General features: G+C 39.6%; 1 long non-coding RNA gene across 1 annotated transcript; it reads right to left on the bottom strand.

Annotated features, from left to right (window-relative positions):
* Positions 1-262: 262 nt before the first annotated feature.
* LOC131258080 (uncharacterized) lies at positions 263-5365 on the bottom strand. The gene is made up of 2 exons (XR_009177856.1): positions 4858-5365; positions 263-630 (listed from the first exon to the last, which is right to left on the bottom strand). It is a non-coding gene; the product is annotated as an uncharacterized LOC131258080 (long non-coding RNA).
* Positions 5366-10880: the final 5515 nt, after the last annotated feature.

The raw sequence follows: 10880 nt of genomic DNA, 5'->3' as shown, positions 1-10880 counted from the left end.
GTCCAAACCTGACCAAGTTACCTGTACGAGAGTTTCCATGAGACTGGCTCAAAATCTCATCTTGACTTGGCCCAGTACGAGTGTAACTCAACTAGTTTTTAGAGCCATGGATAATATTACATCACACATCTGAGATTTTCTAGATTTGTACAGCTTATGCTTTATCAATGTAATATGATCTCTAGATACAGAAAATGAATAAAATCCATGAATGAATCACCACTCCATGGTGAAGTAAGAACATCACTTTGGAGCTGTTAAGTTGTAATCAAATGCGTTAAGAAGTTATTTTATCTTATGGTTACACATCAAAAATTTCATAAATCTATTCTTAAATGAGAGCAGACAATAGCTCAAGGGAAAATGGAAGGCAAAAGAGGGCGGCGTGAGTGAAATACAATAAGTTTGTTTCTATGACTGAACAGATGCGGAAAGTGCTCCAACCAACAAGCTGTGGAGGGCATTTGCATCTGCCTTTGTATACAGGGTGTGACTGAAGTGTTGTTATGACCTCTGCTCCCCGTAAGAATTTTCTAGGACTTGTATGCCTGGCCCATAAATCATACGGCAGCGATCGCTGAATGAGGTGACGAGCCGAGAAACCACCTCTTTGAAGAACATGGATGCCACCTGCCACACAAAACAGCCACATAAGCACAATTTTCAGTCTTTTTCTTCTAAACAAGAGTTGAAGGTAGATGAGGAAAGATCACCCCAAAGCAAAGAAATAAACATCCCAAACAAAACAAGCTTTCCCCTGTAACCAACACGAAAAAAATTGCTAAAACAATGGATGGCCGAAAGAATGGCAACATTGTCCTCATGCAGATTTCTGTAAAGTGATGCAATCCAGACCATAAGAGTCCCTGGCATTATCATAACAATCAGAGAATTCAGGCTCCTTAACTGAGAGGCTAAAAAGGGAAGGGAAGAATTCTGTGCAGTGTATCATCAATCTGATCCTGGAAGGTGGGCCAATCAGAAAAGAAAGGAAATCTCTCTTGGCTTCTGACAGCTCTCGTTCTTCAAGAACTCACACTGCAATAAAGGATGAAGCGGTTTGGATCAGCCACACTGTTGAACAGGATTTTTCACTCTCGACTTTGATTTCTTCTCCAAGTACAATCTTTGAAGCTTGGCCTCTGACAGCTCTCGTTCTTCAAGAACTCACACTGCAAGAAGGATGGAGAGGCTTGGATCAGCCACACTGTCGAACAGGATTTTTCACTCTCGACTTTGATTTCTTCTCCTAAGTACAATCTTTGAAGTCACTTTCAGGATAGTGCTGATGCGGATTCGTTTGCCATGAATCTGTCTATATTTGAAGCATGCAACAGAACACCCCAAATCCAAAGCCACATCGATCTTATGTTGTCCTTGTGAATATTTCTCGAAAGCATTACATACCATAGAATGTGATGCAGGACAATTAACCATTTGCTCTAAAAGCTCAAACTGTTAGAGTATGATGAATTAATCCCTTTATCTCATAGCCTAGGCCCCACATCTCATGGGTTTAGGACCTCAGCCGAACCCCCTTCGCGGGCCCCAAATCACGTATGCCGCCCACCCCGAGTGTGTCCCCGCATCCCACAAGCTACCACACTCAAGCCCAGTATGAAATGTACATTAATCACCCCTGGTGAGGAGTCTCGAACACGAGACCTCCCCCGTGGACCCCAAATCACATGGGTCACCCACTCCGAATGTGCCCTTGCATCCCACAGGCGACCCCACTCGAGCCCAGTGTGAAAATGCTCCTGCATTAGAACGCCTAGCATCATCATAACAATCGGTGAGTTTAGCTTCTTATCTTAACTGGTAGGTGAAAATTGTAAGGGAAGAATTTCTACAAGTGATGCATCATCTAACCATACATCACACCAATATCTCCCACTAGAAGGTGGGAAAATCCAAAAAGAAAAGAAATCTTTCCTGGCCTCTTACAGATCCCCTCCTCCTAACCTCTCCCTCAACCAAGATAGGAATGGAGTGATTTGGATCAGCGACACTGTCAAACAGGATTTTAACTCTCTCGACTTCAATTTCTTCAGTACATGCAATCTTTGAGTAACCTTTCAAAAAAAAAAAAAAAGGATCTCGGAGTCCACTTCCAAGAATGGTGCCAATGCAGGAAGTTATTGCCATGAATGTGCCTACGTCTGAAGCATGCAACAGAACACCCCAAATCTCCAACTAAATCACTCTTCCCAATGAGTGATTTAATCAAGCTTCATTTCTAAAGCAATTTAATCAAGCTTCCTAGAATCACCCAACTTCCAATCAAGACACTTAACCGCTTGCTCCGCTGACTGCAATTAAACAGGACTAAGCACCAATCCACCATCCTTACCCTAACCATTGATCATCTTTTTCCAATTATCACTGGCCCATTTTTCTACAGCCTCCAAAGAAAAACTTCCAAAGTCCATCTTTGCCCACTTAGCGTGCCCTAAGCATCAGCTTCCAGTAAATGACCAAAGTATCCTTCACAACAACCACCACCTTCAACAGCTTCTCTCTCCAAGCCAGGGATTAACCATCAAAACAGCAGCCCCACACACCTTCTGATAAGAATTTTCAACTCTCTCCTCTTTTAGCAGGAATTTCTCCATCCCGACCATGCCCAGCCCATAGGTAATTGCTGCCTCAGGCTGTTGCCTCCCAATTCAATCCTCGTTTTTTTTTCCCATGCTTTGCAAAGTTAACTGTCAGCTTCCACTCACCTAACAATCAGCCAGTCGTTAGGTCTATCCCCTAGGATGTTTCACAGAAGTTGAATCTCCCAAAAGCATCATCTCAACAAATTAGTTTTGTGATTTCTTGTCATCACCATCATCAAAGCCTTCTCCTAAGATTTGGGGTCAGGTTTATGAATCTTGTTTCTCCAGTCAAACCTATCCTAGTCCCTATACCTAGCAAGTGAACAAACCTTCATATCCGTCTCTAATTGGATGGCGCAGATGTCACCTAGGGCCTGTTTGGACACACCCTCAAAAGGTAGTTTTGACACCTAAATGACAAACCCCTTACCGAGTCGTGCATTTGGACGAATTTCTGCTGCCACTGTTTTATTCTCCAGTGGAAGAGACATGTGATAAAAAACCAACTCGTCAAATACCAATTAGATTGATTTTCGGCGAGTCAACCGAAAATATGCATTAGCAGGAAAAGGGGTTTTACAGAAGTTGTCCAAGCAGTCCCCAACTCTCACCAGCCATGACCCAGGTTCAAGAGCCCACGGGATTCCTCAAAGTGAGGCCCCAAGAAGTCCAGACCAAAAAAAGGAACAAATCTTCATATCCCTTCCCAGCCCAACTCAAACATCTGTCTCGTCAAGTTGAGTAGCTCTAGTTGAGTCATTTTGAGTCTTGAAAACCAAAACCCAGTAACATTTAACACTTCTAAATTTTATAGCATCTCAGTAAGTCGAGTTGTGCTGTCCGGTTATATTGCATTTTTCCCTGAGTTTTGTCGAGTCAATTAGATTTGAGTCTTGAACTGATCCTGACGAAGTTCCGCCTAAATTGAATTGGAGTCTTGATGAAATCTTATACAATTGAGTCAACTCGACCAAGTCGAGTCAAGTTTTCTCGAGTTTTCAAATTTAGGTGACAACAGGAATACAATGGTAATGTCAATAAATCATGTACTTTTTTATCGTTTCATAAATCATGCCTTTCATGAACATACTAACCACATTGAAACTGACTATCACTTTGTACATGTAGCATTTTCTGAAGTTCACCAGTGTCATCATTATCGTCTCCTCCTCCCATCATCGCCTTGGCTGCCTCCAAATATCGCATCAACTTTTGAATGGTATATTGGTAAAAGTTTTACAGTCAGCTCCCCCCTCAGACATCAACCTTCATCATTCACCAGGGCTTCAGAACCGACCATGGAAGAGGCTCACCATGCTTTTAGAAAAATGAATAAACAGTCCCACCCAGAGATAATCCCTGGGCCAACCAATACTTGCACACCCCAAATGGCAAGCAGGCAAAGGGGAGCCATGGAATGTCCAGCTGGTTCAGTTACACCCTTTTTTGTTTTGAAAGATAAGCTCATGTATATCTTTTCTAGACAACGCATTGTTGATATCTTCACCGAGTCCTTGTCCTAAGGTCATTAAAAATATTTTGGTATCCAAGCTTTGGATATGTCCTATCTATTCTTTATCTGCAAAGGTCATTGACCTCTCAGCAATGCAACACAATTTACCATCTCTCATATGCTCTAAAGTTTATTTCTCTAAATCTTACAGCCCTTGTAGATGGGACAATTGGGTGGCTACCAAAGTTGGAAATGACATCTATCATTATCCCATCTGTAAATTGGGTAGGAAACTCAGGTGAAACAGCAGTGTTGAACCAGAGACCCTGTTTTTCATGGATGCACCAAATTCGTGTAGAGAAAGAAGAGATGGTGGATTCCACAATCCCCATAAACATTGTTTTCTGCCAAACCTGATTTTTGGGCGCCACATGGCAATTTGCAATTTGCAGATGCACAGATCTCCAAACTCATAATTTGTGGATCAGGCTATCAGCAGCTGTGAGAACAAAACCTTGTTGCATTCTGCCAATGTTCGACTTTGACTACATCTCACTTATGTGCACCGGCAATTAAATTTTTCTAACAATTTGCGCAAACCCTTGTTGGAATGGTAGAACAGGATTCATGTAGAAATGATGATGATGATGAATTTGCACAAATAACTCTCAGAGAAAAAAAAATTGCACAAACAAGAGAATAAAATGGCATAATCAAGAATCAAAATTGTTAGGATTCTGAAAAAAAAAAAAAAAAAAAAACGGGGGAAATAACATCAAAACTGCAAGCAGAAGTTAATACCTGTCGGTAAAGCAGTGACTGGAACTTGAAATCCACCAAGAAATAAAGGTCACAAGTTCCTGGAATGGGTCCGGGATTAAATTCCCATACATTTATCAAATGGTCGAAAATGCCACTTTCTGATGCAGTCGTCTGCAAGCAACACGCACCAAATGCCATATGAAAATCAAATCTGAAGCATGGAGTAAACCATTTCTATGATGAAGAATGGAAAGACAACACCCATTTATTTATTTCAATTTTAAAACTGACACCTCAAAATCTGCTGTAAATTTCAACTAATAGCCATTGGAACTCAGATCCAACATGATTTACGTCAGCATCGGAGTGTGCTTTATTAAATCTACATTCCGGAAGAGACGTTGCACATGAAGTTTAAATTGGTGGAACACAGATTTCAACAAGGAAACAACTACCACTGAGTTCCTTAGAAATGTGTTGAGAGTCAAAGGCTCACGGCACAAATCTTACCCAATTTTTAAGGGGTATGCTCTTTCTCTCCCTCTCATTCTTTTTTTTTTCTTCTTTTATTCACACAGCTAGATCAGATGGCATTGGACGGCCAGGATCTTCTTCCCATGGACGGCTGAGATCCGAGGATGAGGGCGCACGCGGATTGCTCAGCTGGCAATGGACAGTTTTCTTTTTTGGAAACTATGTGCTTCCAGGCCCTGTTTGCGCCGGAATCTGTGTCCTTGCGTGGATGTCCCAACTAGTGGAAATTACTGAATTTTGGTCGAGCCCACCTCCCGAGTCAGATGGACGGTTTGGATCATCCTAAATACCAGTGTAGGTGGGCCATTGATCAAAGAAACGGGCGTCCCTCGTCCGTTGCTGTGAAAAAGGGGGTGCTCCCCATTGCGGGAAAACACGGTCAAATCCGTTTGACCGTGTCTTTTTGGTCCAGTGCACCTCTGGTACACATGATCTATGCTCATGCACGACTAGGATGGGGTCCACAGTGGTGTTTTTGAGAAATCCACTCCATTCATTGTGTTCTATGAGTCTAAATGGGTCCCCTGAGTAAGGATCAGTTATATCTAAGTCCTAGGTGGGCCTTAATTAACGATTTGCATTCCCTATGGTGATATCCGTCCATTCAACGGTGAGATCTCATCCATATTTGAAAATCAGTGATCTTTGGGGCTCCCCACCCAGTTTAGAGGAAGTATGATGGTTTACTTTCTTTTTTAGGATGTAATTAGCCCATATCATAGGTCCTTGGCCTCGTGGCCTGATGGACGGGGAATTTGATGATACAGAGCCTGATATTGAAAATGGACTATTAGGTCTGTCTACCCAGGGGATTGAAATCCTAAAATAGTTGCCTTTGAAGTGTTGATGGATTATTTGAAGGCCACTTGGATGGGCGGCTTGTTCTATGAATGAAGGTCGTGCTAGATCAATGGATTTGGCGAATTTGGTCTTATCTTTAAGATGATTTGTGGTCAAGGCCTTCCATGGCCCACATAGGATGGTTTCAATGGCTTAGAGGACTGCCTAATTATGGCTTAAAAGTTGATTTCGCAGCCCGCTAGTTGACTTAGGGAAAATCAAGTATTAGATGGGTCACAGCGGAAGCATTGTAGACCTAATGAACGATGGATCTCGTGGTTCAGACTTCTAAACCTAAGATGAATGTTTAGGTTAGTCTAACCAGGAAATGAAAATCTTGAAAATAGATTTCTTCTTTAATGCAGAAGTCCACCTGGAGAAAAAATGGATAGGATGGTTTGGTTTGTCTCAAAATTGTTTATCAATGATCTAGTAGTCCTGAGAACTATCCTGATGAACTAAAATGCTCGACCCAGTACCTAGATTGTTTGGTTAGTGTGTTCATGTAGCGGATCACTATGCAGGATGATGTGGACTTAATGATCAGTGGATCTTATGGATCAAGAGTCAAATTTATAGATGTAAGTTAGGTTTGTGTTTATACTAATCTACGTCTTCGTGGCAACTCCCGAGTACTGAAGGTATGGGGCGTTACAATCTACCCCCCTTAAAGAGAATTTCGCCCTGGAAATTCAACACTTCGACTATGAATATGGACAACAACCCACCTTATGGTGTTCGTATGCATTTGTTAGTTCTCCACGCTAAGTTTATTTATATATGCAAGCGCTCATGACTTACTACTAGGACCAAGGTCATTGCAATGTACCCCCCTTAAAGAAAAATAAATAAAGTTCTACTTCAATATTTAATAATATACGTACCCATTGTTAACGTTATGAGCAGTTCAATTATCCGAAAGATGTGCCCTACATCTATGTATGAAATCCTAGCGAGCTTTATCTCAATTGCTCACAACCCCTAGGTTTCTTGTCTAGCAATTCAATTAAGGTGTCTAAGCCCCACTCAAGGTAGGAATCATTCTAAACCTAATGATTCATTTTAATGCTTATCAATGTTAAAATTTCTTATACTATTTCATACCTTTCTCATGATTTTCCTTTTCCTTTAATGATAGTTCCTCACTATCTAAAGTATGACACAATCTTCTGGTTTTCAGTGTTCGAGCTGTCACGGATAGATGGTCGTAGTAGGTTTGAGCTCGATGCATGGGTTCTATGTTTGCACAGAACAGAGGATTTACTATATCGTTTCCTAGTCCTGGTAGATCTCGATCTTCTACCTGATTAGGGCATTGAAATTATTGAGATTTGATAGGACTTAGAACTTGAGTCAAACCACGTAAGCTTCATCTAAAAATGGTTCCATCAATCCGTGATCCCAGTTGTTCTAGACTCATGGGAAATACCACGTAATCATACTAGTTTTTTTTGTCTTTTTCTTTTTTATTTTCAATGAGAACATCCGAACTCTATGTGAATAGACGTGAACAACCATTACGCTTCCAGTGCGCACTCTGGTCACCTAATGCACTTAAAAAAAAAAAAATTTACGACCAAAATTTTTACGTGAAACTCTGAATTTGAAATTTTATCCAGATTCCCAATCCTAGTCCTTATAAGTTCAACCTAGGGTTGAAATTATATAATTCTTTCTCTAATTAATTTCATGTACTAGGATTTGCAGGAAATATTATTTATAAGTAAGGAGACGTACTAGGAAGTTAAAATTTTAATCCTTCGTACAATTTCTCAGGTCGAGGAGTGCTTATGTGCAACCTAATGACAATCATGGTAGTCAAGGGAAATTACTACGATGCCTAAGTCTCATTTACTTGTCAAATGTTCTAACAATGCAGATTAGGAAAATTTAATTTCTAGGTTTCTAAGGGTTTTTCATCGAGTGTCAGGTTCAGGGAATGTTCATAATAATCCCCATTTGCATCATGGCAGGCACTTGTTTTCTACAATGCCTAAGCTTAGTTTCTAAGTCTAGACGACTATCCTGGTAGTTTGCAAGAGAACCAAAGGTTCCATTTCCAAGTTCGATTGATTAAGGCTAAAACGTTTGAAGGGGACCTAAGTTCATTTCTAAGTCTTTTGGGCATCCAACAAGTTTCTAGGGGCCTAGTATTTCGAGTTCCTATGTTCCCAGTTTCTCCTAACTACAGGGGACATTCACATAAGTTCAAATGGTTATTCTAATCATTTCTAAGGGACTTTTACATAAGTTTAAAGTCCAGCGGTCTAACATAAAATTCTCAAGGGAATCTAGAGTTTGAAATTTCTACGTTTCAAATTTTCTCTTATTCTAAGGGAATCTTGCATACATTCAAATGACTAATCTAATAATTCTCGGGGGAACCTAAGTTTGGATTTCTACATTTTCAATCACTTTTCTAAGTCTAAGGGAATTTCAGCTAAGTTCAACTTTCTAATTTAAATATCCTAACTTGAGACATTAAAGTTGTATAAGATCATTTCCCAAGGCCAAGTTTGTCCAAACTATGCTCTGATACCAACTGTAATGCCTTGACTTTTCAGGACCCGAGTATATGACTCGTTTCCCAAAAACCCAAGTGTTAACCTTAAAGGATGGTCAAATTCGAGTGTGTGTGTGTGTGTGTATTTCAACTATCAGAGTAAACAGATGAGCATAGAATGGACAAGTATGCATAAAGGAAAATTTGGCAATTACATTTAGAATATACAAGAGGTAGCCCATAATGACTTATACAAACCAATGTCCCCATTCTTATAATACAAAATGAAATAACATTACATGTGAAACAAAGTAAATTGCAACAATCTTGAGCTTTGAAATCCTGTAGCAGCCCTTAGCAAATACAATCATGCACCCATGTCAACCATAGCCTGCTCCTCACCAGTATGAATGTGAACATCATTTGGGCCACCTGTGCTACCTGTACGGTTATATATTTGATGAATGAGTGTCCAACTCAGTGCGAATTCCCCTCAAGATTATACACCGCTGCATCAGGCTGAAAATAGTATAAAAGCAAAGCATACAAAACAATACACGATGCAGGTCTTATTAGATGCATGGATGCGTGAATGCAGTCATGCCCCGGGGATGCACATCTGTGCAGAAGTTGGGCTTGTCATCCATACAAATCATTGACCTGGGAAAATCATCCAGTCGGAACAATAGATCAATAGTCAGTGGTCTGGGAGCTAGCGAAACGATACCCCGATGATCCTAAGGGCACGTGTTATAGCATCCAGAATTAGCCACTCGTCATCCCCAATATGCTATGGATATATGATTAGCCAAACCATTATTAGTCCAATTACAATCAACCAATTTAGATAAGCTCAAGGTCACTATAGGAGCTCGTCACCAGCGTAAGCCGACAACTCGGGCATAGATCCTATACCACCATCCTCAGCTCATGAGACTACCATCTTAGGATGTTTAATGGAACTCCGTTAACTGGTGGCCAATCATATTACAATATATGAGGTTTACCATCACATAGTTACGTAGTACAAAACGTCGAACCCATATAGAGCAAATACCAGAAACAAGCCACATAAGGCGATATCAAAACAAGCCACATATGACAATTATTAAAATATGCCACATAAGGCGAGTATCAAAACCATGCGATAAAAGACCATCTTTGAAGACCATTGGACACAACAACCCTAGATGGTAGGCCCACATCAATGGTCAATTCAAACCATCATTCAAAAACCACTAAGCAGAAGGTCCATTACTATCACAACCAGTTGGGTTACATCCCAAGTATGGGTGTACACATATAGGTGGAGATTTTTCACTGATGTACCAGTTTAAGTTCCATAATCAATCCGCAATTAATCCATAAGCATGAACAAATATACAGGATGAACATTAAGTAAGTAATATAGCAATTTAATTTCCACCAGCTAATACATGTGATTATAACAGGGAGATATCAATTATAAATTAAAATAAAACTATAACTTAAGCTAATGGGAAGATAGAAAGCTCAAGGGGAAGAAATCATCACCTTATACTTCGAATTCCCTTTTAGTGTCGCTAAGTGCTTGCGCCCTTAGAATCGGGTCCTATCATGAATAATGAAATTGTATGGTTAGATCAAGTTTTACATACTTTTTATGGTTGAGATTATAACCTAGGGTTTGGATCACTTAGGTTTAGGGTTTCACCCTAGGGTTTAGGCTTAGGCTAGATTTTTAAGCTTCGGTTATGGGATTTGAACCCTATTTTGTGTGGCCATTTATGATACAATCAATGGAAAGAATAAATGAATAAAATTAATCAAGTGAATTGGTTATTAATTTTAGGAATATTAACAATGGCTACTATTATATTAAATTACCTAATACAACCCACGATGAATAATAATAATAATAATTCCAAAACAATCATTAATATTAATAATATACTTAACATTTAGCCAATGTGACACTAATAGTCATTTTGATGAAAATAATAGTGTGTTCTAGCATTAATAATAATATTTTAAGAACAACAAGGTAAAATATTAATATTTTAATAATGATAATTTTTATATGCATCAACTAATACCCAAACGAATAATTTACTAATGGTCAATCATATCTAATTTTAATAATCCAAAAATGGTAAGAATAGTAACAATGATAATTGGAATAAATTAAATATGGGAAGTAAAGGTG

The sequence above is a fragment of the Magnolia sinica genome, chromosome 10, assembly GCF_029962835.1.
Source record: "Magnolia sinica isolate HGM2019 chromosome 10, MsV1, whole genome shotgun sequence".
Classification (NCBI taxonomy): Eukaryota; Viridiplantae; Streptophyta; class Magnoliopsida; order Magnoliales; family Magnoliaceae; genus Magnolia; species Magnolia sinica.
The sequence above is the reverse complement of the archived record's forward strand: the minus strand, read 5'-3'. Positions and strand labels throughout refer to the sequence as shown.